Here is a 26,944-nt window from a genome sequence, read left to right as displayed (position 1 = left end):
AAAGCATAGAAGGAAATATATGGCAAATGGACGCCTTGCCGCACTTGATGCTGTGGCTTAGTGAACATGTCCTTTGTGTTCTCGTCTAAAAGATGTCATCTTGTACGAAAAGTTTGCCTGGCGTGAAAGTGATCTGAATTTCAAAGCAGCAAGGAGGAAAGTCTGCGTTGCTCTGCTTGCTGGCAGGCAGCTTCTTGTAGCTTCCCTGGTGGTCTAGTGGTTAAGATTCGGCGCTTTCACCGCCGCGGCCCGGGTTCGATTCCCGGTTAGGGAACAGTGCGTTTTGAGGCTGTTAGAAATGCCTCCAATCAATGCACCCGCGCGAAGCAATGCCTGCTCCTGATCAACCTTTGCAATTTCAACACTGCTGCTGCCTCAACAGGTACACAATGCACTTCCTTGCCTTCTGTAAAATGCCTGCTGTTTCAAAGTCAGCAGGAAATTACATTTGGAACGAGACAATTTAAACGTGTACATGCCCACATTTAACTGCAGCTGACAGTGTCAGAACAGTCACGGTTATTATCAAACTTCCATGTATTTTCTTGCAGGCTGCACCCCCCTAACAAACTTAGCTTATCACAGCACGGCTATCAATCAACTCAACGCCAGTGTGAAGAATGCAACATTTGAAAGTTAGCAACGTGTGCAAGACTTTAGTGAGAGAGAGTTGGGCCGTGATAACATTTCTAAGCAGTAAGATATTCAGTAGGCCTGAGCCCTTGCTGCGTAATACAATTCTCCCCATACTGATTCTGTTATCTTCAATTGGTCTCCTCTGGTTACCGTCATACCTGCCACTGGCAAGCGTTTCTCCTTATTACCTCAATCAAATCCCCTTGTAATTTTGAAAGCCTCTTATTAAATTTCCTCTTAACCGTCTGAGGAAAACTATCACAAACTCTCAACATAACTGAAGTTCCTTATCCCTCGGACCACTCTGCAAGACGTCAAACTGAGTGTCTCGCTCTGTATGTCTATCTTTGTCTCCCTCTTTGTCCCTGTCTCTCTCTGTATAGGATTCTGAGGGTGCTTGACAGGATAGATGCAGGGAGGATGTTTCCCCTCCTGGGGGAATCTACAACTAGGGGGCAAAGCTCCAGGATATCCGGTCGCCCATTTAAAACGGAGATGAGGAGGAATTTCTTCTCTCAGAATGTCGTGAATCTTTGGAATCCTCTACACCAGAGAGCTGTGGAGGCGGAGTCACTGAATATATTCAAGGTGGAGATAGACATATATTTGAGCTGCAGTGGAGTCAAGGGTTATGGGGAGCGGGCAGGAAAGTGGCGTTGAGTAGAAGATCTGATCAGCCATGATCTTATTGAATGGCGGGGCAGGCTCGAGGGGCCGAATGGCCCACTCCTGCTCCTATTCCTTCTGTTCTTATTCTTATTTCTGTCCCTTCTGCCTCTGTCCCTCTGTTCACAGGTCGATTTTTGCTCTGACAGATTCGGCACCTTTCAGTTCCTCGTTAGTATAGTGGTGAGTATCCCCGCCTGTCACGCGGGAGACCGGGGTTCAATTCCCCGACGGGGAGGATTTTTAACATCCCCAATTTTAATCCTTTGCGCAGCTCCTTAAAAAGACCCTGGGAAAAGTTGAATAGAACCAAATGAACGAAAATAATTTTAAAATATGTACATGACGAAATTTATAACAACTCCCTGCACCAGTTCCTCGTTAGTAGAGTGTTCTCCTTGCCTGTTGTGTGGGGCACTGAGGAGGGAGAGAGAAAATGAGATAACAGCGGGAGAAAGCACGACTGCTCTTTCAAAGAGACAGCACAGGCACGATTGGCCGAATGGCCTCCCACCGTGCTGCCAGCCTCCATGAATGCATGACACTGAGATGGATATCCGAAACATACCCACACAAAGAGAGCACATACGGGTATTTTGTGTGTTTTTGCTGCTTTGTCTCAAGCACTGCATAACCATTTCCTCGACAATGTCGTGGATATTATGATGTTCAGTTTTCACTTCCCCGACGGCTTCTCTCTGACTTTATGCCTCTGAGAAAAGCATAGAAGGAAATATATGGCAAATGGACGCCTTGCCGCACTTGATGCTGTGGCTTAGTGAACATGTCCTTTGTGTTCTCGTCTAAAAGATGTCATCTTGTACGAAAAGTTTGCCTGGCGTGAAAGTGATCTGAATTTCAAAGCAGCAAGGAGGAAAGTCTGCGTTGCTCTGCTTGCTGGCAGGCAGCTTCTTGTAGCTTCCCTGGTGGTCTAGTGGTTAAGATTCGGCGCTTTCACCGCCGCGGCCCGGGTTCGATTCCCGGTTAGGGAACAGTGCGTTTTGAGGCTGTTAGAAATGCCTCCAATCAATGCACCCGCGCGAAGCAATGCCTGCTCCTGATCAACCTTTGCAATTTCAACACTGCTGCTGCCTCAACAGGTACACAATGCACTTCCATGCCTGCTGTTTCAATGTCAGCAGGAAATTACATTTGGAACGAGACAATTTAAACGTGTACATGCCCACATTTAACTGCAGCTGACAGTGTCAGAACAGTCACGGTTATTATCAAACTTCCATGTATTTTCTTGCAGGCTGCACCCCCCTAACAAACTTAGCTTATCACAGCACGGCTATCAATCAACTCAACGCCAGTGTGAAGAATGCAACATTTGAAAGTTAGCAACGTGTGCAAGACTTTAGTGAGAGAGAGTTGGGCCGTGATAACATTTCTAAGCAGTAAGATATTCAGTAGGCCTGAGCCCTTGCTGCGTAATACAATTCTCCCCATACTGATTCTGTTATCTTCAATTGGTCTCCTCTGGTTACCGTCATACCTGCCACTGGCAAGCGTTTCTCCTTATTACCTCAATCAAATCCCCTTGTAATTTTGAAAGCCTCTTATTAAATTTCCTCTTAACCGTCTGAGGAAAACTATCACAAACTCTCAACATAACTGAAGTTCCTTATCCCTCGGACCACTCTGCAAGACGTCAAACTGAGTGTCTCGCCCTGTATGTCTATCTTTGTCTCCCTCTTTGTCCCTGTCTCTCTCTGTATAGGATTCTGAGGGTGCTTGACAGGATAGATGCAGGGAGGATGTTTCCCCTCCTGGGGAAATCTACAACTAGGGGGCAAAGCTCCAGGATATCCGGTCGCCCATTTAAAACGGAGATGAGGAGGAATTTCTTCTCTCAGAATGTCGTGAATCTTTGGAATCCTCTACCCCAGAGAGCTGTGGAGGCGGAGTCACTGAATATATTCAAGGTGGAGATAGACATATATTTGAGCTGCAGTGGAGTCAAGGGTTATGGGGAGCGGGCAGGAAAGTGGCGTTGAGTAGAAGATCTGATCAGCCATGATCTTATTGAATGGCGGTGCAGGCTCGAGGGGCCGAATGGCCCACTCCTGCTCCTATTCCTTCTGTTCTTATTCTTATTTCTGTCCCTTCTGCCTCTGTCCCTCTGTTCACAGGTCGATTTTTGCTCTGACAGATTCGGCACCTTTCAGTTCCTCGTTAGTATAGTGGTGAGTATCCCCGCCTGTCACGCGGGTGACCGGGGTTCAATTCCCCGACGGGGAGGATTTTTAACATCCCCAATTTTAATCCTTTGGGCAGCTCCTTAAAAAGACCCTGGGAAAAGTTGAATAGAACCAAATGAACGAAAATAATTTTAAAATATGTACATGACGAAATTTATAACAACTCCCTGCACCAGTTCCTCGTTAGTAGAGTGTTCTCCTTCTGTTTGCCTGTTGTGTGGGGCACTGAGGAGGGAGAGAGAAAATGAGATAACAGCGGGAGAAAGCACGACTGCTCTTTCAAAGAGACAGCACAGGCACGATTGGCCGAATGGCCTCCCACCGTGCTGCCAGCCTCAATGAATGCATGACACTGAGATGGATATCCGAGACATACCCACACAAAGAGAGCACATACGGGTATTTTGTGTGTTTTTGCTGCTTTGTCTCAAGCACTGCATAACCATTTCCTCTACAATGTCGTGGATAATATGATGTTCAGTTTTCACTTCCCCGACGGCTTCTCTCTGACTTTATGCCTCTGACTCTGAGAAAAGCATAGAAGGAAATATATGGCAAATGGACGCCTTCCCGCACTTGATGCTGTGGCTTAGTGAACATGTCCTTTGTGTTCTCGTCTAAAAGATGTCATCCTGTACGAAAAGTTTGCCTGGCGTGAAAGTGATCTGAATTTCAAAGCAGCAAGGAGGAAAGTCTGCGTTGCTCTGCTTGCTGGCAGGCAGCTTCTTGTAGCTTCCCTGGTGGTCTAGTGGATAAGATTCGGCGCTTTCACCGCCGCGGCCCGGGTTCGATTCCCGGTTAGGGAACAGTGCGTTTTGAGGCTGTTTGAAATGCCTCCAGTCAATGCACCCGCGCGAAGCAATGCCTGCTCCTGATCAACCTTTGCAATTTCAACACTGCTGCTGCCTCAACAGGTACACAATGCACTTCCTTGCCTTCTGTAAAATGCCTGCTGTTTCAAAGTCAGCAGGAAATTACATTTGGAACGAGACAATTTAAACGTGTACATGCCCACATTTAACTGCAGCTGACAGTGTCAGAACAGTCACGGTTATTATCAAACTTCCATGTATTTTCTTGCAGGCTGCACCCCCCTAACAAACTTAGCTTATCACAGCACGGCTATCAATCAACTCAACGCCAGTGTGAAGAATGCAACATTTGAAAGTTAGCAACGTGTGCAAGACTTTAGTGAGAGAGAGTTGGGCCGTGATAACATTTCTAAGCAGTAAGATATTCAGTAGGCCTGAGCCCTTGCTGCGTAATACAATTCTCCCCATACTGATTCTGTTATCTTCAATTGGTCTCCTCTGGTTACCGTCATACCTGCCACTGGCAAGCGTTTCTCCTTATTACCTCAATCAAATCCCCTTGTAATTTTGAAAGCCTCTTATTAAATTTCCTCTTAACCGTCTGAGGAAAACTTTCACAAACTCTCAACATAACTGAAGTTCCTTATCCCTCGGACCACTCTGCAAGACGTCAAACTGAGTGTCTCGCTCTGTATATCTATCTTTGTCTCCCTCTTTGTCCCTGTCTCTCTCTGTATAGGATTCTGAGGGTGCTTGACAGGATAGATGCAGGGAGGATGTTTCCCCTCCTGGGGGAATCTACAACTAGGGGGCAAAGCTCCAGGATATCCGGTCGCCCATTTAAAACGGAGATGAGGAGGAATTTCTTCTCTCAGAATGTCGTGAATCTTTGGAATCCTCTACCCCAGAGAGCTGTGGAGGCGGAGTCACTGAATATATTCAAGGTGGAGATAGACATATATTTGAGCTGCAGTGGAGTCAAGGGTTATGGGGAGCGGGCAGGAAAGTGGCGTTGAGTAGAAGATCTGATCAGCCATGATCTTATTGAATGGCGGGGCAGGCTCGAGGGGCCGAATGGCCCACTTCTGCTCCTATTCCTTCTGTTCTTATTATTATTTCTGTCCCTCTGTTCACAGGTCGATTCTTGCTCTGACAGATTCGGCATCTTTCAGTTCCTCGTTAGTATAGTGGTGAGTATCCCCGCCTGTCACGCGGGAGACCGGGATTCAATTCCCCGACGGGGAGAATTTTTAACATCCCCAATTTTAATCCTTTGGGCAGCTCCTTAAAAAGACCCTGGGAAAAGTTGAATAGAACCAAATGAACGAAAATAATTTTAAAATATGTACATGACGAAATTTATAACAACTCCCTGCACCAGTTCCTCGTTAGTAGAGTGTTCTCCTTCTGTTTGCCTGTTGTGTGGGGCACTGAGGAGGGAGAGAGAAAATGAGATAACAGCGGGAGAAAGCACGACTGCTCTTTCAAAGAGACAGCACAGGCACGATTGGCCGAATGGCCTCCCACCGTGCTGCCAGCCTCCATGAATGCATGACGCTGAGATGGATATCTGAGACATACCCATAAAAAGAGAGCACATACGGGTATTTTGTGTGTTTTTGCTGCTTTGTCTCAAGCACTGCATAACCATTTCCTCTACAATGTCGTGGATAATATGATGTTCAGTTTTCACTTCCCCGACGGCTTCTCTCTGACTTTATGCCTCTGACTCTGAGAAAAGCATAGAAGGAAATATATGGCAAATGGACGCCTTCCCGCACTTGATGCTGTGGCTTAGTGAACATGTCCTTTGTGTTCTCGTCTAAAAGATGTCATCTTGTACGAAAAGTTTGCCTGGCGTGAAAGTGATCTGAATTTCAAAGCAGCAAGGAGGAAAGTCTGCGTTGCTCTGCTTGCTGGCAGGCAGCTTCTTGTAGCTTCCCTGGTGGTCTAGTGGTTAAGATTCGGCGCTTTCACCGCCGCGGCCCGGGTTCGATTCCCGGTTAGGGAACAGTGCGTTTTGAGGCTGTTTGAAATGCCTCCAATCAATGCACCCGCGCGAAGCAATGCCTGCTCCTGATCAACCTTTGCAATTTCAACACTGCTGCTGCCTCAACAGGTACACAATGCACTTCCTTGCCTTCTGTAAAATGCCTGCTGTTTCAAAGTCAGCAGGAAATTACATTTGGAACGAGACAATTTAAACGTGTACATGCCCACATTTAACTGCAGCTGACAGTGTCAGAACAGTCACGGTTATTATCAAACTTCCATGTATTTTCTTGCAGGCTGCACCCCCCTAACAAACTTAGCTTATCACAGACACGGCTATCAATCAACTCAACGCCAGTGTGAAGAATGCAACATTTGAAAGTTAGCAACGTGTGCAAGACTTTAGTGAGAGAGAGTTGGGCCGTGATAACATTTCTAAGCAGTAAGATATTCAGTAGGCCTGAGCCCTTGCTGCGTAATACAATTCTCCCCATACTGATTCTGTTATCTTCAATTGGTCTCCTCTGGTTACCGTCATACCTGCCACTGGCAAGCGTTTCTCCTTATTACCTCAATCAAATCCCCTTGTAATTTTGAAAGCCTCTTATTAAATTTCCTCTTAACCGTCTGAGGAAAACTTTCACAAACTCTCAACATAACTGAAGTTCCTTATCCCTCGGACCACTCTGCAAGACGTCAAACTGAGTGTCTCGCTCTGTATATCTATCTTTGTCTCCCTCTTTGTCCCTGTCTCTCTCTGTATAGGATTCTGAGGGTGCTTGACAGGATAGATGCAGGGAGGATGTTTCCCCTCCTGGGGGAATCTACAACTAGGGGGCAAAGCTCCAGGATATCCGGTCGCCCATTTAAAGCGGAGATGAGGAGGAATTTCTTCTCTCAGAATGTCGTGAATCTTTGGAATCCTCTACCCCAGAGAGCTGTGGAGGCGGAGTCACTGAATATATTCAAGGTGGAGATAGACATATATTTGAGCTGCAGTGGAGTCAAGGGTTATGGGGAGCGGGCAGGAAAGTGGCGTTGAGTAGAAGATCTGATCAGCCATGATCTTATTGAATGGCGGGGCAGGCTCGAGGGGCCGAATGGCCCACTCCTGCTCCTATTCCTTCTGTTCTTATTCTTATTTCTGTCCCTCTGTTCACAGGTCGATTCTTGCTCTGACAGATTCGGCACCTTTCAGTTCCTCGTTAGTATAGTGGTGAGTATCCCCGCCTGTCACGCAGGAGACCGGGGTTCAATTCCCCGACGAGGAGAATTTTTAACATCCCCAATTTTAATCCTTTGGGCAGCTCCTTAAAAAGACCCTGGGAAAAGTTGAATAGAACCAAATGAACGAAAATAATTTTAAAATATGTACATGACGAAATTTATAACAACTCCCTGCACCAGTTCCTCGTTAGTAGAGTGTTCTCCTTCTGTTTGCCTGTTGTGTGGGGCACTGAGGAGGGAGAGAGAAAATGAGATAAAAGCGGGAGAAAGCACGACTGCTCTTTCAAAGAGACAGCACAGGCACGATTGGCCGAATGGCCTCCCACCGTGCTGCCAGCCTCCATGAATGCATGACGCTGAGATGGATATCTGAGACATACCCATAAAAAGAGAGCACATACGGGTATTTTGTGTGTTTTTGCTGCTTTGTCTCAAGCACTGCATAACCATTTCCTCTACAATGTCGTGGATAATATGATGTTCAGTTTTCACTTCCCCGACGGCTTCTCTCTGACTTTATGCCTCTGACTCTGAGAAAAGCATAGAAGGAAATATATGGCAAATGGACGCCTTCCCGCACTTGATGCTGTGGCTTAGTGAACATGTCCTTTGTGTTCTCGTCTAAAAGATGTCATCTTGTACGAAAAGTTTGCCTGGCGTGAAAGTGATCTGAATTTCAAAGCAGCAAGGAGGAAAGTCTGCGTTGCTCTGCTTGCTGGCAGGCAGCTTCTTGTAGCTTCCCTGGTGGTCTAGTGGTTAAGATTCGGCGCTTTCACCGCCGCGGCCCGGGTTCGATTCCCGGTTAGGGAACAGTGCGTTTTGAGGCTGTTTGAAATGCCTCCAATCAATGCACCCGCGCGAAGCAATGCCTGCTCCTGATCAACCTTTGCAATTTCAACACTGCTGCTGCCTCAACAGGTACACAATGCACTTCCTTGCCTTCTGTAAAATGCCTGCTGTTTCAAAGTCAGCAGGAAATTACCTTTGGAACGAGACAATTTAAACGTGTACATGCCCACATTTAACTGCAGCTGACAGTGTCAGAACAGTCACGGTTATTATCAAACTTCCATGTATTTTCTTGCAGGCTGCACCCCCCTAACAAACTTAGCTTATCACAGCACGGCTATCAATCAACTCAACGCCAGTGTGAAGAATGCAACATTTGAAAGTTAGCAACGTGTGCAAGACTTTAGTGAGAGAGAGTTGGGCCGTGATAACATTTCTAAGCAGTAAGATATTCAGTAGGCCTGAGCCCTTGCTGCGTAATACAATTCTCCCCATACTGATTCTGTTATCTTCAATTGGTCTCCTCTGGTTACCGTCATACCTGCCACTGGCAAGAGTTTCTCCTTATTACCTCAATCAAATCCCCTTGTAATTTTGAAAGCCTCTTATTAAATTTCCTCTTAACCGTCTGAGGAAAACTATCACAAACTCTCAACATAACTGAAGTTCCTTATCCCTCGGACCACTCTGCAAGACGTCAAACTGAGTGTCTCGCTCTGTATGTCTATCTTTGTCTCCCTCTTTGTCCCTGTCTCTCTCTGTATAGGATTCTGAGGGTGCTTGACAGGATAGATGCAGGGAGGATGTTTCCCCTCCTGGGGGAATCTACAACTAGGGGGCAAAGCTCCAGGATATCCGGTCGCCCATTTAAAACGGAGATGAGGAGGAATTTCTTCTCTCAGAATGTCGTGAATCTTTGGAATCCTCTACCCCAGAGAGCTGTGGAGGCGGAGTCACTGAATATATTCAAGGTGGAGATAGACATATATTTGAGCTGCAGTGGAGTCAAGGGTTATGGGGAGCGGGCAGGAAAGTGGCGTTGAGTAGAAGATCTGATCAGCCATGATCTTATTGAATGGCGGAGCAGGCTCGAGGGGCCGAATGGCCCACTCCTGCTCCTATTCCTTCTGTTCTTATTCTTATTTCTGTCCCTTCTGCCTCTGTCCCTCTGTTCACAGGTCGATTTTTGCTCTGACAGATTCGGCACCTTTCAGTTCCTCGTTAGTATAGTGGTGAGTATCCCCGCCTGTCACGCGGGAGACCGGGGTTCAATTCCCCGACGGGGAGAATTTTTAACATCCCCAATTTTAATCCTTTGGGCAGCTCCTTAAAAAGACCCTGGGAAAAGTTGAATAGAACCAAATGAACGAAAATAATTTTAAAATATGTACATGACGAAATTTATAACAACTCCCTGCACCAGTTCCTCGTTAGTAGAGTGTTCTCCTTCTGTTTGCCTGTTGTGTGGGGCACTGAGGAGGGAGAGAGAAAATGAGATAACAGCGGGAGAAAGCACGACTGCTCTTTCAAAGAGACAGCACAGGCACGATTGGCCGAATGGCCTCCCACCGTGCTGCCAGCCTCCATGAATGCATGACACTGAGATGGATATCTGAGACATACCCATACAAAGAGAGCACATACGGGTATTTTGTGTGTTTTTGCTGCTTTGTCTCAAGCACTGCATAACCATTTCCTCTACAATGTCGTGGATAATATGATGTTCAGTTTTCACTTCCCCGACGGCTTCTCTCTGACTTTATGCCTCTGAGAAAAGCATAGAAGGAAATATATGGCAAATGGACGCCTTCCCGCACTTGATGCTGTGGCTTAGTGAACATGTCCTTTGTGTTCTCGTCTAAAAGATGTCATCTTGTACGAAAAGTTTGCCTGGCGTGAAAGTGATCTGAATTTCAAAGCAGCAAGGAGGAAAGTCTGCGTTGCTCTGCTTGCTGGCAGGCACCTTCTTGTAGCTTCCCTGGTGGTCTAGTGGTGAAGATTCGGCGCTTTCACCACCGCGGCCCGTGTTCGATTCCCGGTTAGGGAAAAGTGCGTTTTGAGGCTGTTAGAAATGCCTCCAATCAATGCACCCGCGCGAAGCAATGCCTGCTCCTGATCAACCTTTGCAATTTCAACACTGCTGCTGCCTCAACAGGTACACAATGCACTTCCTTGCCTTCTGTAAAATGCCTGCTGTTTCAAAGTCAGCAGGAAATTACATTTGGAACGAGACAATTTAAACGTGTACATGCCCACATTTAACTGCAGCTGACAGTGTCAGAACAGTCACGGTTATTATCAAACTTCCATGTATTTTCTTGCAGGCTGCACCCCCCTAACAAACTTAGCTTATCACAGCACGGCTATCAATCAACTCAACGCCAGTGTGAAGAATGCAACATTTGAAAGTTAGCAACGTGTGCAAGACTTTAGTGAGAGAGAGTTGGGCCGTGATAACATTTCTAAGCAGTAAGATATTCAGTAGGCCTGAGCCCTTGCTGCGTAATACAATTCTCCCCATACTGATTCTGTTATCTTCAATTGGTCTCCTCTGGTTACCGTCATAACTGCCACTGGCAAGCGTTTCTCCTTATTACCTCAATCAAATCCCCTTGTAAATTTGAAAGCCTCTTATTAAATTTCCTCTTAACCGTCTGAGGAAAACTATCACAAACTCTCAACATAACTGAAGTTCCTTATCCCTCGGACCACTCTGCAAGACGTCAAACTGAGTGTCTCGCTCTGTATGTCTATCTTTGTCTCCCTCTTTGTCCCTGTCTCTCTCTGTATAGGATTCTGAGGGTGCTTGACAGGATAGATGCAGGGAGGATGTTTCCCCTCCTGGGGGAATCTACAACTAGGGGGCAAAGCTCCAGGATATCCGGTCGCCCATTTAAAACGGAGATGAGGAGGAATTTCTTCTCTCAGAATGTCGTGAATCTTTGGAATCCTCTACCCCAGAGAGCTGTGGAGGCGGAGTCACTGAATATATTCAAGGTGGAGATAGACATATATTTGAGCTGCAGTGGAGTCAAGGGTTATGGGGAGCGGGCAGGAAAGTGGCGTTGAGTAGAAGATCTGATCAGCCATGATCTTATTGAATGGCGGGGCAGGCTCGAGGGGCCGAATGGCCCACTCCTGCTCCTATTCCTTCTGTTCTTATTCTTATTTCTGTCCCTTCTGCCTCTGTCCCTCTGTTCACAGGTCGATTTTTGCTTTGACAGATTCGGCACCTTTCAGTTCCTCGTTAGTATAGTGGTGAGTATCCCCGCCTGTCACGCGGGAGACCGGGGTTCAATTCCCCGACGGGGAGGATTTTTAACATCCCCAATTTTAAACCTTTGGGCAGCTCCTTAAAAAGACCCTGGGAAAAGTTGAATAGAACCAAATGAACGAAAATAATTTTAAAATATGTACATGACGAAATTTATAACAACTCCCTGCACCAGTTCCTCGTTAGTAGAGTGTTCTCCTTCTGTTTGCCTGTTGTGTGGGGCACTGAGGAGGGAGAGAGAAAATGAGATAACAGCGGGAGAAAGCACGACTGCTCTTTCAAAGAGACAGCACAGGCACGATTGGCCGAATGGCCTCCCACCGTGCTGCCAGCCTCCATGAATGCATGACACTGAGATGGATATCTGAGACATACCCATAAAAAGAGAGCACATACGGGTATTTTGTGTGTTTTTGCTGCTTTGTCTCAAGCACTGCATAACCATTTCCTCTACAATGTCGTGGATAATATGATGTTCAGTTTTCACTTCCCCGACGGCTTCTCTCTGACTTTATGCCTCTGACTCTGAGAAAAGCATAGAAGGAAATATATGGCAAATGGACGCCTTCCCGCACTTGATGCTGTGGCTTAGTGAACATGTCCTTTGTGTTCTCGTCTAAAAGATGTCATCTTGTACGAAAAGTTTGCCTGGCGTGAAAGTGATCTGAATTTCAAAGCAGCAAGGAGGAAAGCCTGCGTTGCTCTGCTTGCTGGCAGGCAGCTTCTTGTAGCTTCCCTGGTGGTCTAGTGGTGAAGATTCGGCGCTTTCACCGCCGCGGCCCGGGTTCGATTCCCGGTTAGGGAACAGTGCGTTTTGAGGCTGTTAAAAATGCCTCCAATCAATGCACCCGCGCGAAGCAATGGCTGCTCCTGATCAACCTTTGCAATTTCAACACTGCTGCTGCCTCAACAGGTACACAATGCACTTCCTTGCCTGCTGTTTCAAAGTCAGCAGGAAATTACATTTGGAACGAGACAATTTAAACGTGTACATGCCCACATTTAACTGCAGCTGACAGTGTCAGAACAGTCACGGTTATTATCAAACTTCCATGTATTTTCTTGCAGGCTGCACCCCCCTAACAAACTTAGCTTATCACAGCACGGCTATCAATCAACTCAACGCCAGTGTGAAGAATGCAACATTTGAAAGTTAGCAACGTGTGCAAGACTTTAGTGAGAGAGAGTTGGGCCGTGATAACATTTCTAAGCAGTAAGATATTCAGTAGGCCTGAGCCCTTGCTGCGTAATACAATTCTCCCCATACTGATTCTGTTATCTTCAATTGGTCTCCTCTGGTTACCGTCATACCTGCCACTGGCAAGCGTTTCTCCTTATTACCTCAATCAAATCCCCTTGTAATTTTGAAAGCCTCTTATTAAATTTCCTCTTAACCGTCTGAGGAAAACTATCACAAACTCTCAACATAACTGAAGTTCCTTATCCCTCGGACCACTCTGCAAGACGTCAAACTGAGTGTCTCGCTCTGTATGTCTATCTTTGTCTCCCTCTTTGTCCCTGTCTCTCTCTGTATAGGATTCTGAGGGTGCTTGACAGGATAGATGCAGGGAGGATGTTTCCCCTCCTGGGGGAATCTACAACTAGGGGGCAAAGCTCCAGGATATCCGGTCGCCCATTTAAAACGGAGATGAGGAGGAATTTCTTCTCTCAGAATGTCGTGAATCTTTGGAATCCTCTACCCCAGAGAGCTGTGGAGGCGGAGTCACTGAATATATTCAAGGTGGAGGTAGACATATATTTGAGCTGCAGTGGAGTCAAGGATTATGGGGAGCGGGCAGGAAAGTGGCGTTGAGTAGAAGATCTGATCAGCCATGATCTTATTGAATGGCGGGGCAGGCTCGAGGGGCCGAATGGCCCACTCCTGCTCCTATTCCTTCTGTTCTTATTCTTATTTCTGTCCCTTCTGCCTCTGTCCCTCTGTTCACAGGTCGATTTTTGCTTTGACAGATTCGGCACCTTTCAGTTCCTCGTTAGTATAGTGGTGAGTATCCCCGCCTGTCACGCGGGAGACCGGGGTTCAATTCCCCGACGGGGAGGATTTTTAACATCCCCAATTTTAATCCTTTGGGCAGCTCCTTAAAAGACCCTGGGAAAAGTTGAATAGAACCAAATGAACGAAAATAATTTTAAAATATGTACATGACGAAATTTATAACAACTCCCTGCACCAGTTCCTCGTTAGTAGAGTGTTCTCCTTCTGTTTGCCTGTTGTGTGGGGCACTGAGGAGGGAGAGAGAAAATTAGATAACAGCGGGAGAAAGCACGACTGCTCTTTCAAAGAGACAGCACAGGCACGATTGGCCGAATGGCCTCCCACCGTGCTGCCAGCCTCCATGAATGCATGACACTGAGATGGATATCCGAGACATACCCACACAAAGAGAGCACATACGGGTATTTTGTGTGTTTTTGCTGCTTTGTCTCAAGCACTGCATAACCATTTCCTCTACAATGTCGTGGATAATATGATGTTCAGTTTTCACTTCCCCGACGGCTTCTCTCTGACTTTATGCCTCTGAGAAAAGCATAGAAGGAAATATATGGCAAATGGACGCCTTCCCGCACTTGATGCTGTGGCTTAGTGAACATGTCCTTTGTGTTCTCGTCTAAAATAGAGGAAAGTGAAAGGCAGACAGAAATAAATGGTAAAAGGGTGAGGAACAAAAAACGAAGGGCCAAACTAATTCATAAAAATTGTGAGCATAAAAAAAGCCTGAGGGTTTTATACCTTAATGCGAGAAGCATCAGGAACAAGGTAGATGAATTAGCTGTGGAAATAGAGGTTAATAATTATGATCTAATTGGGATTACGGAAACATGGTTGCAGGGTGAGCAGGGCTGGGAGCTTAACATACAGGGGTATTCAGTATTTAGGAAGGATCGACAAAAAAGAAAGGGAGGAGGGGTAGCATTGCTAGTAAAAGAGGGGATAAATGCAATTGAAAGGAAGGATATTAACTCAGTTAATACAGAATCTATATGGGTGGAGCTAAGAAATAGCGAGGGGCGAAAAACATTAATAGGAGTGGTATATAGGCCTCCAAATAGTAAAATAGAGGTTAGGGAGGGCATCACGAGGGAAATTAGAGAAGCGTGCAATAAGAGCACAGCTGTCATCATAGGTGACTTTAACTTACATATAGATTGGACTAGCCTAATCAGTAAAAATAATGAGGAGGAGGAATTCCTTGAGTGTTTGAGGGATGGTTATCTGGATCAATATGTCGAGGAACCAACTCGGGAACAGGCTATATTGGACTGGGTACTGTGCAATGAGAAGGGACTAATCAGTAATCTTGTTGTACGGGGACCCTTGGGTCAGAGCGATCATAACATGATCGATTTCTCACTCGAAATGGAGAGCGAAGAAATTGACTCAGAGACTAAGGTCCTGAATTTAAACAAGGGGAATTATGATGCCATGAGACGGGAACTGAGTAGGTCTGATTGGACAACGTTCCTGGGAGGACTGGAGGTAGATAAACAATGGCAAACATTTAAAGATAGAATGACAAAATTGCAAAAATTATTTATACCAATCTGGCATAAAAGGAAATCTAAAAAGGTGACTCAACCGTGGATAACAGGGGAAATTAGAGACAGCATAAAATCCAAAGATAGGGCGTATAAAATAGCCAAAAAAAGCGCCAGAGCGGAAGATTGGGAACAGTTTAAGATAGAGCAAAGGAGGGCAAAGGGCATAATCAAGAGGGGCAAAATAGCTTACGAAAACAAGCTGGCGGAAAATATAAAAACTAACTCCAAAAGCTTTTATAAGTATATCAAAAGGAAAAGACTGGTGAAAACCAAAGTTGGTCCATTGCAGTCAGATACGGGGGAATATATAATGGGAAATAAGGAAATGGCAGATCAACTAAATGCATACTTTGGGTCAGTCTTTACGAAGGAAGACACAAAAAACCTCCCTGGGATATCGGGAAAAATAGGGACATTGGCAAAGGAGGAACTGACGCAAATCAATATCTCTAAGGATATGGTGTTAAGGAAGCTAAAGGGATTGAAGGTGGACAAATCCCCAGGGCCTGATAACATGCATCCTAGGGTACTGAAGGAGGTGGCCCTAGAGATAGCGGATGCACTAAGGATGATTTTTCAGAATTCATTAGACTCGGGAACAGTGCCGATGGATTGGAGGGTAGCTAACGTTACCCCACTATTCAAAAAGGGGGGTAGGGAAAAAGCAGGTAATTACAGACCTGTAAGCCTTACATCAGTTGTGGGCAAAATGCTGGAGTCCATCATTAAGGATGAAATAGCGGAGCACTTAGCAAATGGGGACAGGATAGGACAGAGTCAACATGGATTTACAAAGGGTAAATCGTGCTTGACTAATCTATTGGAATTTTTTGAGGGAGTAACTGGTAGAATAGATGGGGGAGAGCCAGTAGATGTGGTGTACCTGGACTTCCAAAAGGCCTTCGATAAGGTCCCACATAAAAGATTAGCATGGAAAATTGAGGCTCATGGGATAAAGGGGAAAGTTTTGGCGTGGATAGGGAACTGGCTGTCAGATAGAAAACAGAGAGTTGGAATAAACGGCTCATTTTCTGAATGGCAGGCAGTAACAAGTGGGGTACCACAGGGATCTGTCCTGGGCCCCCAGCTGTTCACAATTTACATTAATGACCTGGATCAGGGAGTCGGATGCAGCATTTCCAAATTTGCAGACGACACTAAACTAGGAGGGGGGGTGGGCTCAGAGGAAGAGACCAGGAAGCTCCAGAGCGATTTGGACAGACTGGGCGATTGGGCGGATAAATGGCAGATGCACTATAATGTGGACAAGTGCGAAGTTATCCACCTTGGGTGCAGGAACGGGAGGGCAAATTATTATTTAAATGGCAATAGATTGGGAGAGGGGGAAGTACAGAGAGACCTGGGTGTTCTTGTACACCAGTCACTGAAGGCGAGCATGCAGGTGCAACAGGCGGTCAAGAAGGCAAACGGTATGCTGGCCTTCATAGCAAAAGGGTTAGAATACAGGAACAGGGATACCTTGCTGCAGCTGTACAGGGCACTGGTGAGACCACACCTCGAGTACTGTGTACAGTTTTGGTCGCCTCATCTGAGGAAGGATGTTCTTGCCATGGAGGGGGTGCAGCGGCGATTCACCAGGCTGATACCAGGAATGGCGGGAATGACCTATGAGGAGAGACTATGTAGTTTAGGGATGTACACACTGGAGTTTAGAAGATTGAGAGGGGACCTCATAGAAGTGTATAAAATTCTGACAGGTCTAGACAGACTGGATGCAGAAGGAATGTTTCCCTTGGCGGGTGAGAACAGAACTAGAGGACATAATTAAGGATAAGGGCTAAACCATTTAGGACAGAGATGAGGGGGAATTTCTTCACTCAGAGAGTGGTGAACCTGTGGAACTCATTGCCACAGAGGGCAGTGTATGCCAGCTCATTAAATATATTTAAGAGGGAATTAGATATATTTCTACGGGCAAAAGGGGTTAAGGGTTACGGAGAGAAGGCGGGGACGGGATACTGAATTAAAGGATCAGCCATGATCTCATTAAATGGCGGAGCAGGCACGAAGGGCCGAATGGCCTACTCCTGCTCCTATCTTCTATGTATCTATGTAAAAGATGTCATCTTGTACGAAAAGTTTGCCTGGCGTGAAAGTGATCTGAATTTCAAAGCAGCAAGGAGGAAAGTCTGCGTTGCTCTGCTTGCTGGCAGGCAGTTTCTTGTAGCTTCCCTGGTGGTCTAGTGGTGAAGATTCGGCGCTTTCACCGTCGCGGCCCGTGTTCGATTCCCGGTTAGGGAACAGTGCGTTTTGAGGCTGTTAAAAATGCCTCCAATCAATGCACCCGCGCGAAGCAATGCCTGCTCCTGATCAACCTTTGCAATTTCAACACTGCTGCTGCCTCAACAGGTACACAATGCACTTCCTTGCCTTCTGTAAAATGCCTGCTGTTTCTAAGTCAGCAGGAAATTACATTTGGAACGAGACAATTTAAACGTGTACATGCCCACATTTAACTGCAGCTGACAGTGTCAGAACAGTCACGGTTATTATCAAACTTCCATGTATTTTCTTGCAGGCTGCACCCCCCTAACAAACTTAGCTTATCACAGCACGGCTATCAATCAACTCAACGCCAGTGTGAAGAATGCAACATTTGAAAGTTAGCAACGTGTGCAAGACTTTAGTGAGAGAGAGTTGGGCCGTGATAACATTTCTAAGCAGTAAGATATTCAGTAGGCCTGAGCCCTTGCTGCGTAATACAATTCTCCCCATACTGATTCTGTTATCTTCAATTGGTCTCCTCTGGTTACCGTCATACCTGCCACTGGCAAGCGTTTCTCCTTATTACCTCAATCAAATCCCCTTGTAATTTTGAAAGCCTCTTATTAAATTTCCTCTTAACCGTCTGAGGAAAACAATCACAAACTCTCAACATAACTGAAGTTCCTTATCCCTCGGACCACTCTGCAAGACGTCAAACTGAGTGTCTCGCTCTGTTTGTCTATCTTTGTCTCCCTCTTTGTCCCTGTCTCTCTCTGTATAGGATTCTGAGGGTGCTTGACAGGATAGATGCAGGGAGGATGTTTCCCCTCCTGGGGGAATCTACAACTAGGGGGCAAAGCTCCAGGATATCCGGTCGCCCATTTAAAACGGAGATGAGGAGGAATTTCTTCTCTCAGAATGTCGTGAATCTTTGGAATCCTCTACCCCAGAGAGCTGTGGAGGCGGAGTCACTAAATATATTCAAGGTGGAGATAGACATATATTTGAGCTGCAGTGGAGTCAAGGGTTATGGGGAGCGGGCAGGAAAGTGGCGTTGAGTAGAAGATCTGATCAGCCATGATCTTATTGAATGGCGGGGCAGGCTCGAGGGGCCGAATGGCCCACTCCTGCTCCTATTCCTTCTGTTCTTATTCTTATTTCTGTCCCTTCTGCCTCTGTCCCTCTGTTCACAGGTCGATTTTTGCTCTGACAGATTCGGCACCTTTCAGTTCCTCGTTAGTATAGTGGTGAGTATCCCCGCCTGTCGCGCGGGAGACCGGGGTTCAATTCCCCGACGGGGAGTATTTTTAACATCCCCAATTTTAAACCTTTGGGCAGCTCCTTAAAAAGACCCTGGGAAAAGTTGAATAGAACAAAATGAACGAAAATAATTTTAAAATATGTACATGACGAAATTTATAACAACTCCCTGCACCAGTTCCTCGTTAGTAGAGTGTTCTCCTTCTGTTTGCCTGTTGTGTGGGGCACTGAGGAGGGAGAGGGAAAATGAGATAACAGCGGGAGGAAGCACGACTGCTCTTTCAAAGAGACAGCACAGGCACGATTGGCCGAATGGCCTCCCACCGTGCTGCCAGCCTCCATGAATGCATGACACTGAGATGGATATCTGAGACATCCCCACACAAAGAGAGCACATACGGGTATTTTGTTTGTGTTTGCTGCTTTGTCTCAAGCACTGCATAACCATTTCCTCGACAATGTCGTGGATATTATGATGTTCAGTTTTCACTTCCCCGACGGCTTTTCTCTGACTTTATGCCTCTGTCTCTGAGAAAAGCATAGAAGGAAATATATGGCAAATGGACGCCTTCCCGCACTTGATGCTGTGGCTTAGTGAACATGTCCTTTGTGTTCTCGTCTAAAAGATGTCATCTTGTACGAAAAGTTTGCCTGGCGTGAAAGCGATCTGATATCTTATATATTTCAATAAGATCGCCTCTCATTCTTCTGACCTCCAATGAGTAGAGTCCCAATCTACTCAACATTTCCTCATATGTCCACCCCCTCATCCCCGGGATTAACCGAGTGCACCTTCTTTGTACTGACTCGAGAGCAAGTATGTCTTTTCTTAAGTAAGGACACCAAAACTGTATGCAGTATTCCAGGTACGGTCTCACCAATACCTTGTACAATTGCAACAATACCTCCCTGTTTTTATATTCTCTCCCCCTAGCAATAAAAGCCAACATTCCCTTGGCCATCTTGATCACTTGCTGCACCTGCATACTTACTTTTTGAGTTTCGTGCACCAGGACCCCCAATCCCTTTCTACTACAGTACTTTCCAGTTTCTTGTCATTCAGATAATAACATGCTCTATGATTTTTCCCATCAAAGTGCATACCCTCACACTTTCCAGTATTGTATTCCATCTGCCGAATCTCTGCCCACTTACTTAGCCTGTCTATGTCCCATTGCAGGTTTTTTATGTCCCCCTCATTCACTATTTTCCTTCCAATCTTTGCATCATCTGCAAACTTTGTTATTTTACACTCGGTCCCCTCCTCCAAATCGTTAATATAGATTGTAAAGAGTTGGGGACCCAGCACTGACCCCTGCGGAACGCCACTAGTTACTGGTTGCCAGTCTGAGAATGAACCATTTATCCCAACTCTCTGCTTTCTGTTACACACTGTCTACACTGGGCTCCTTGGGCCTGATATTGTGGCGAGTCGCTTTCTTCCAGGCCGCCCGAGGGTCCGGTGTTCGGGGACATTCACAAACTCACTCACGCACTGTCGACACTGGCCTCCCTGGGCCTGAAATTGTGGTGAGCTGCTCCCACCCGGGCTGCGGGGCCGGTGATCGGGGTCATTCACACACTCACTCTCACACTTTCTGCAATGGGCTCACTGGGACTGATATTGTGTCGAGGCACTCTCCCCCGGGCCGAATGCCCGTGGGGCTGGTGCCCTTAAAGATAAACATTTGGGACTAACAAATGTACATTCCCCTGGATTTCTGTGGACATACAGGCTAGTAGAAAGAATAAAAGGGAGGTGGATGAGAGATACCGAGTGCTAAATACTGCAGAATGTTTAGAGGAGTACGGAAAGTACAGGACTGCAATTAAAAACGAAATTAAGAAAGCAAAGTGAGTACATGAACAATTCTTGGCAAGTAAAATCCCGGAAACACGAAAGATATTAATGAATATTTTAAGTTTAAGAGTATAACTAAAGAAAGTGTAGGGCCTATTAGAGATCATGAGGGTTATCTGTGTGTGGAGGCGGGAGACATCAGTAGCGTTCTTAATGAATATTTTGCGTCCGTCTTCACAAAGGAGCAGGCAATGCAGACATTGCTATCAGTGGGAATGAGTGTGAAGTTTTAGATGAAATAAACATAGTGAGAGAGGAAGTACTAAGGGGATTCGCAGCTCTAAAAGTGGTTAAATCCCCAGGCTCGGATGAAATGTATCCCAGGCTGTTAAGCAAAGCGAAAGAGGAAATAGCAAAGTCCCTGACCATCACCTTCCAATCTTCTCTGGCTTCAGGTGTGGTGCCGGAGTAATGGAGGACTGCTAATGTGGTACCCTGGTTTAAAAAGTGAGCTAAGGTTAGACAGAGTAATTACAGGCCAGTCAACCTAACCATGGTGGTGGGAAAAATATTGGATAGAATTCTGAAGGAAAGCGTCGGCGGGATTCTCGAGCGGCAGAGCGGGGCTATAAAAGTCCCAGAGACCAGGTAAGGCCTCACAGCATCGGCGGGAATCCTGAGCGGCAGAGCGGGGCTATAAAAGTCCCACAGACCAGGTAAGGTTTACCAATCTCCAGTCTGGAAACTCGGAGGGAAGGAGAGAGGTAAAAAGTAATCCAAGTGTGACGTCACCAGAAAGCGGTTAATGATTGGTTGGTAAGTGTTTCTCCCTTTTTAAGCTTAAATCTCTTTGGTTTATAATTTCTAAGGTGTGATATTCAACATCCAGAATCGGGGCAGAGGGTATTTAAGAATAATATTAATAAATTTAATTAATTACATAGAATGGGAGATCAGGTGATGTGTTGCTGCTGCAATATGTGGGAGCTGGTGACCACCATTGATGCTCACGGTGATCACATTTGCAGTAATTGTTGGCTGCTCGAGAAAACACCGGCTCCGTGTTGAAGAGCTGGAGTCTGAGCTTCAAACACTGAGACACATCAGGGAGGGGGAGAGTTACCTGGACTCTGTGTATCACGAGGTATTCACACCAATTAGATTAATTAATTCAGATGTAGTCCGTGGCCAGGGTCAGGAAGGTGTGACTAGAAGTGAGGCAGGTACGGGGATCCAGGAGGTAGTGTTGGAGGAGCCGCAGCGCTTGCTCTTGTCCAACAGGTTTGAGGCTCTTACTCCCTGTGAGGATGGGAACAGGGACTGAGGGGAGGATGAGCAACCTGGCCACAGCACCGTGGAGCAGGGGGCCATTCAAGTGGGGGACTTAAAAGAAATCTTGTAGTGGTAGGGGATAGTATCGTTAAGGGGATAGATAGAGTTCTTTGCAGCCGAGAGCGAGAGTCCCGAAGGCTGTGTTGCCTGCCCGGTGCCAGGGTTAAGGACATCTTCTCTGGACTGGAGAGGAACTTTGAGTGGGAGGGGGAGGATCCAGTTGTCGTGGTCCATGTTGGTACCAACGACATAGATAGGACAAGGAAGGAGGTTCTGCTGAGGGAGTTTGAGCAGCTAGGGGCCAAATTAAAAAGCAGAACCACAAGGGTAATAATCTCTGGATTATTACCTGAGCCACGAGCGAATTTGGCTAGGACAAATAAAATTAGAGAGTTAAATGCGTGGCTCAAAGACTGGTGTGGGAGAAATGGGTTTTGCTTCCTGGGACACTGGCACCAGTACTGGGGCAGGAGGTAGCTGTTCCGTTCGGACGGGCTTCACTTGGCCAGTGTTGGGGCTAGAGTCCTGGCGGATCATATAACTAGGGCTGTAGAGAGGGCTTTAAACTAACTAGTGGGGGGGAGGTTCCAAGAGAGCAAATAATAAAAATGACAACAAAGAAGGTGATAGACTTAGGTAGCAGTGGGTAAATTAAAAACCAGAGCGTGTCAGGAAGGGGCAGAAGGTATGGAGTAAAAGGTAAAGTAATAAAAAGTGCAAAAGCAGGAACTAAGTGTCACAAAACATATTTGAAAGTTCTCTATCTGAATGCACGTAGCATTCGCTCTGAATGCACGTAGCATTCACAACAAAATAGACGAGTTAATGACACAAATAACTACATATGGGTATGATCTTGTGGCCATTACAGAAACATGGCTGCAGGGTGACAATGCCCGGGAATTAAACATACCAGGTCATTTAACGATCAGGAAGGACAGGCAGGAAGGAAGGGGAGGTGGGGTGGCTATGTTAATAAAGGAAGGAATCACTGTAATACAGAGAAATGATATTGTGTCAAAACATCAGGATAATGAAACAGTTTGGGTGGAGGTAAGGAATATTAAGGGGAAAAAACACTAGTGGGCGTAGTCTATAGGCCTCCAAACAATGGCAACACTGTTGGATGGAGTATCAATCAGGAAATAGTTGAGGCTTGTAATAAGGGAACATCTATAATTATGGGGGATTTTAACAATCATATTAATTGGACAAATCAAATTGGGCAGGGCTGCCTTGAGGATAAGTTCATTGAGTGCATTAGGGATGGGTTTCTTGAGCAGTATGTAACTGAACCGACCAGGGGGCAAGCAACCTTAGATCTGGTCCTGTGTAACGAGACAGGATTAATTAAAAATGTCCTAGTAAAGGATCCCCTTGGAATGAGTGACCATAACATGGTTGAATTCCATATTCAATTAGAGGGTGAGAAGGTGGGATCTCAAACAAGCGTGCTAAGCTTGAATAAAGGAGACTATGAAGTTATGAGAGCGGAATTGAGTAGAGTGGATTGGGAAAATAGATTAAAGGGTAAGACGATACATGATCAGTGGTGTACATTTAAGGAGTTATTTTACAACTTCCAAAAAAAAAAATATTCCGCTGAAAAGTAAAGGGTGTAAAAGAAAAGACAGCCATCCGTGGCTAAGTAAATAAATTAAGGATTGTATTCGACTAAAAACAAGGGCATATAAGGTCGCCAAATCTAGTGGGATGATAGAGGATTGGGAAAACTTTAAAAGACAGCAAAAAATAACAAAAAGATTGATTAAGAAAGGGAAGATAGATTATGAAAGTAAATTAGCAAAAAATATAAAAACAGATATAAGAGTTTTTATAGTTATATAAAAAGAAAAAGGGTGGCTAAAGTAAATGTTGGTCCATTAGAGGATGAGACCGGGAAATTAATGGTGGGAAATATGGAGATGGCAAAAACACTGAATGAATATTTTACATCAGTCTTTACAGTAGAAGACACTAAGAATACCCCAACACTGGACAAACAGGGGGCTAAAGGGGGGAGGAGTTAAACACGATCAAAATCACTAAGGAAGTGGTACTCGGTAAAATAATGGGACTCAAGGCGGATAAATCACCTGGACCTGTTGGCTTACATCCTAGGGTCTTGAGGGAAGTGGCGGTAGGGATTGTGGATGCATTGGTAATAATTTTCCAAAACTCCCTGGACTCGGCAAAGGTCCCGTCAGACTGGAAAACTGCTAATGTAACACCCTTATTTAAAAAGGGCAGTAGACAGAAGGCTGGAAACTATAAACCGGTTAGCCTAACATCTGTGGTAGGTAAAATTTTGGAGTCCATTATTAAGGAGACAGTAACAGGACATTTGGATAATCATAATTTAATAGGACAAAGTCAGCATGGTTTTATGAAGGGGAAGTCATGTTTGACAAATTTGCTGGAGTTCTTTGAGGAAGTAACGTATAGAGTGGGTAAAGGGCAACCAGTGGAGGTAGTGTATTTACACTTCCAAAAGGCATATGTCAAGGTGCCACACAAAAGATTATTGCTTAAGATAAAAAATCACGGGTTGGGGGTAATATTCTGGCATGGAGAGAGTATTGGCTATCTAACAGAAGGCAGAGAGTTGGGATAAATGGTTCATTCTCAGACTGGCAATCAGTAACTAGTGGTGTTCAGCAGGGGTCAGTGCTGGGTCCCCAACTCTTTACAATCTATATTAACGATTTAGAGGAGGGGAATGAGTGTAACATATCAAAGTTTGCAGATGCTACTAAGATGGGAGGGAAAGTAGTGAGTGAGGAGGACATAAAAAACCTGCAAGGGGACATAGACCAGAAGTGGGCAGACATTTGGCAGATGGAATACAATACTGGAAAGTGTGAGGTTATGCACTTTGGCAGGAAAAATCGTAGGTCAAGTTATTATCTTAATGCAAGAAACTGGAAAGTACTGAAGTACAAAGGGATCTGGGGGTCCTGGTGCACGAAACTCAAAGGTTAGTATGCAGGTGCAGCAAGTGATTAGGAAGGCCAATGGAATATTGGCTTTCATTGCTAGGGGGATAGAATATAAAAATAGGGAGGCATTGCTTCTGTTGTACAAGGTATTGGTGAGACCGCACCTGGAATACTGCGTACAGTTTTGGTGTCCATACTTAAGAAAGGACATACTTTCTCTCGAGTTAGTACAAAGAAGGTTCACTCGGTTAATCCCGGGGATGAGGGGGTGGACATATGAGGAGAGGTTGAGTAGATTGGGACTCTACTCATTGGAGTTCAGAAAAATGAGAGGCGATCTTATTGAAACATATAAGATTGTGAAGGGGTTGGATCGGGTGGATGCGGGGAAGATGTTCCTGATGATGGGTGAAACTAGAACTAGGGGGCATAGTCTTAGAATAAGGGGCTGCTCTTTCAAAACTGAGATGAGGATGAACTACTTCACTCAGAGGGTGGTAGGTCCATGGAATATGCTGCCCCAAAAAGCTGTAGAAGCTACATCATTACATAAATTTAAAACAGAAATAGACAGTTTCCTTGAATTAAAGGGAATTAAGGGTTACGGGGAGCGGGCAGGAATGTGGACATGAGTCTAGGTTCGGATCGGTCATGGCCCTGTGGGTAGCGGAGCGGGCCCAGCGGCCGTCTAGCCTGATCCTGCTCCTATTTCGTGTGTCTAATTCTGTTAGATTCCATAGATTGTTCTGTGATAGTGGATTGGCGGTTAGGGTCAGATCAGCCATGATCTTATAGAATGGCAGAGCAGGCTCGAGGGGCCGATTGGCCTACTCCTGCTCCTATTTCTTATGTTCTTAAGTTCTTATGTTCATTTAGAAAGATGCTGATTGATCAAGGATCGTCAGCGCCTATTTGTTAAGGGGAAGTCGTGTCTGACAAACTTCATTGAATAATTTTGGGCGGTAACAAGGAGGGTCGATGAGGATAGTTCATTTGTTGTAGTCTACATGCATTTTGGAAGGCTCTTGATGAGGTTCCACATGGCAGACCGACCACGAAGTTAAAAGACCATGGCATCCACGGCAAAGTGTGAAGTTGGATTCAATACTGGCTCGGAGACAGGAAGCAGAGGGTAATGGTCGATTGTTATTTCTGTGATTGGAAGGCTGTACCCAGTGGGGTTCTGCAGCTCACTTGCTCTTTGTGGTATATGTCAATGATCTTGACTTGAATATAATGGGTATGCCTAAGAAGTTTTCAGATTATACTAAAATCGGCTGTGTGGTTGAAACGGAAGAAGGAAGCTGTATACTGCAGGAAGATATCTATAAATTGGTCAGGTGGTCAGAACATTGGCAAATAGAATTCAATCCGGAGAAGTGTGGTGTATTGCTTTTGTGCAGGGCTAACAAGGAAATGGAATACACATTAAATGGTAGTACACTGAGTAGTGTAGAGGTACAAAGGGGCCTTGGAGTGCATGTCCACAGATCCCTGAAGGTAGCAGGCCAGGTAGATAAGCTGGTTTAGAATGTAAACGGGCTGCTTGCCATTATTAGACGTGGCATAGAATACAAGAGCAGGGAGGCTATGCTTCAACTGTATAAAACACTAGTTAGGCCTCAGCTATTGTACTGCTTGCAGTTCTGGTCACCACATTACAGAAAAGCTGTGATTGCACTACAGAGTGTACAGAGGATACGTAAAAGGCTGTTGCCGGGAGTAGAGAATCTTAGCTACGAGGAGAGACTGGATAGGCTGGGTTTGTTTTCCTTGGAACAGAGGAGGCTGAGGCGAGACCTTATTGAGGTGTATTAAATTATGAGGGGCCTAGATAAAGTGGATTGAAAGGACCTATTTCCCTTAGCGGATGGGTGAAAAACCAGGGGCAAAGATTTAAAGTAATTTGTGGAAGGTTTAGAGCTGATTTGAGGGGAGATTTCTTCACGCAGAGGATTGTGGGGGTCTGGAACTCACTGCCTGACAGGGCGATAGAGGCAGAATACCTAACCACATTTAAAAAGTACTTGGATATGCACTTTGGATGCTGTAAGCTGCAGGGCAACGGACCAAGAGCTGAGAAATGGGATTAGGCTGGAGAGCTCTTTGATGGCGAGCGCAGAGACGATGTGCCGAAATGACCGCCTTCCATGCTGTAACTTTCTATGATCTATGATTCTATGATTCTCTCGGGAACATTCGCTCACACACTTTCTACACTGGGCTCT

At 45.6% G+C, this 26,944-nt stretch overlaps 10 non-coding genes across 10 annotated transcripts; all 10 read left to right on the top strand.

The window, feature by feature from the left end:
* Positions 1 to 202: 202 nt before the first annotated feature.
* trnae-uuc (transfer RNA glutamic acid (anticodon UUC)) lies at positions 203 to 274 on the top strand. The gene has a single exon. It is a non-coding gene; the product is annotated as a tRNA-Glu (tRNA).
* Positions 275 to 1,468: 1,194 nt separating this feature from the next.
* Positions 1,469 to 1,540, top strand: trnad-guc (transfer RNA aspartic acid (anticodon GUC)). The gene has a single exon. It is a non-coding gene; the product is annotated as a tRNA-Asp (tRNA).
* Positions 1,541 to 2,222: 682 nt separating this feature from the next.
* trnae-uuc (transfer RNA glutamic acid (anticodon UUC)) lies at positions 2,223 to 2,294 on the top strand. The gene has a single exon. It is a non-coding gene; the product is annotated as a tRNA-Glu (tRNA).
* Positions 2,295 to 4,240: 1,946 nt separating this feature from the next.
* trnae-uuc (transfer RNA glutamic acid (anticodon UUC)) lies at positions 4,241 to 4,312 on the top strand. The gene has a single exon. It is a non-coding gene; the product is annotated as a tRNA-Glu (tRNA).
* A 1,945-nt stretch (positions 4,313 to 6,257) lies between these two features.
* Positions 6,258 to 6,329, top strand: trnae-uuc (transfer RNA glutamic acid (anticodon UUC)). The gene has a single exon. It is a non-coding gene; the product is annotated as a tRNA-Glu (tRNA).
* Positions 6,330 to 8,275: 1,946 nt separating this feature from the next.
* Positions 8,276 to 8,347, top strand: trnae-uuc (transfer RNA glutamic acid (anticodon UUC)). The gene has a single exon. It is a non-coding gene; the product is annotated as a tRNA-Glu (tRNA).
* A 1,194-nt stretch (positions 8,348 to 9,541) lies between these two features.
* trnad-guc (transfer RNA aspartic acid (anticodon GUC)) lies at positions 9,542 to 9,613 on the top strand. The gene has a single exon. It is a non-coding gene; the product is annotated as a tRNA-Asp (tRNA).
* Positions 9,614 to 11,567: 1,954 nt separating this feature from the next.
* On the top strand, positions 11,568 to 11,639 carry trnad-guc (transfer RNA aspartic acid (anticodon GUC)). Its single transcript has one exon. It is a non-coding gene; the product is annotated as a tRNA-Asp (tRNA).
* Positions 11,640 to 12,333: 694 nt separating this feature from the next.
* trnae-uuc (transfer RNA glutamic acid (anticodon UUC)) lies at positions 12,334 to 12,405 on the top strand. The gene has a single exon. It is a non-coding gene; the product is annotated as a tRNA-Glu (tRNA).
* Positions 12,406 to 13,585: 1,180 nt separating this feature from the next.
* On the top strand, positions 13,586 to 13,657 carry trnad-guc (transfer RNA aspartic acid (anticodon GUC)). Its single transcript has one exon. It is a non-coding gene; the product is annotated as a tRNA-Asp (tRNA).
* Positions 13,658 to 26,944: the final 13,287 nt, after the last annotated feature.

Source organism: Somniosus microcephalus, unplaced genomic scaffold (assembly GCF_052327205.1).
Source record: "Somniosus microcephalus isolate GS21.2 unplaced genomic scaffold, FLI_Smic_1.0 unresolved_chr5, whole genome shotgun sequence".
Classification (NCBI taxonomy): Eukaryota; Metazoa; Chordata; class Chondrichthyes; order Squaliformes; family Somniosidae; genus Somniosus; species Somniosus microcephalus.
The sequence above is the reverse complement of the archived record's forward strand: the minus strand, read 5'-3'. Positions and strand labels throughout refer to the sequence as shown.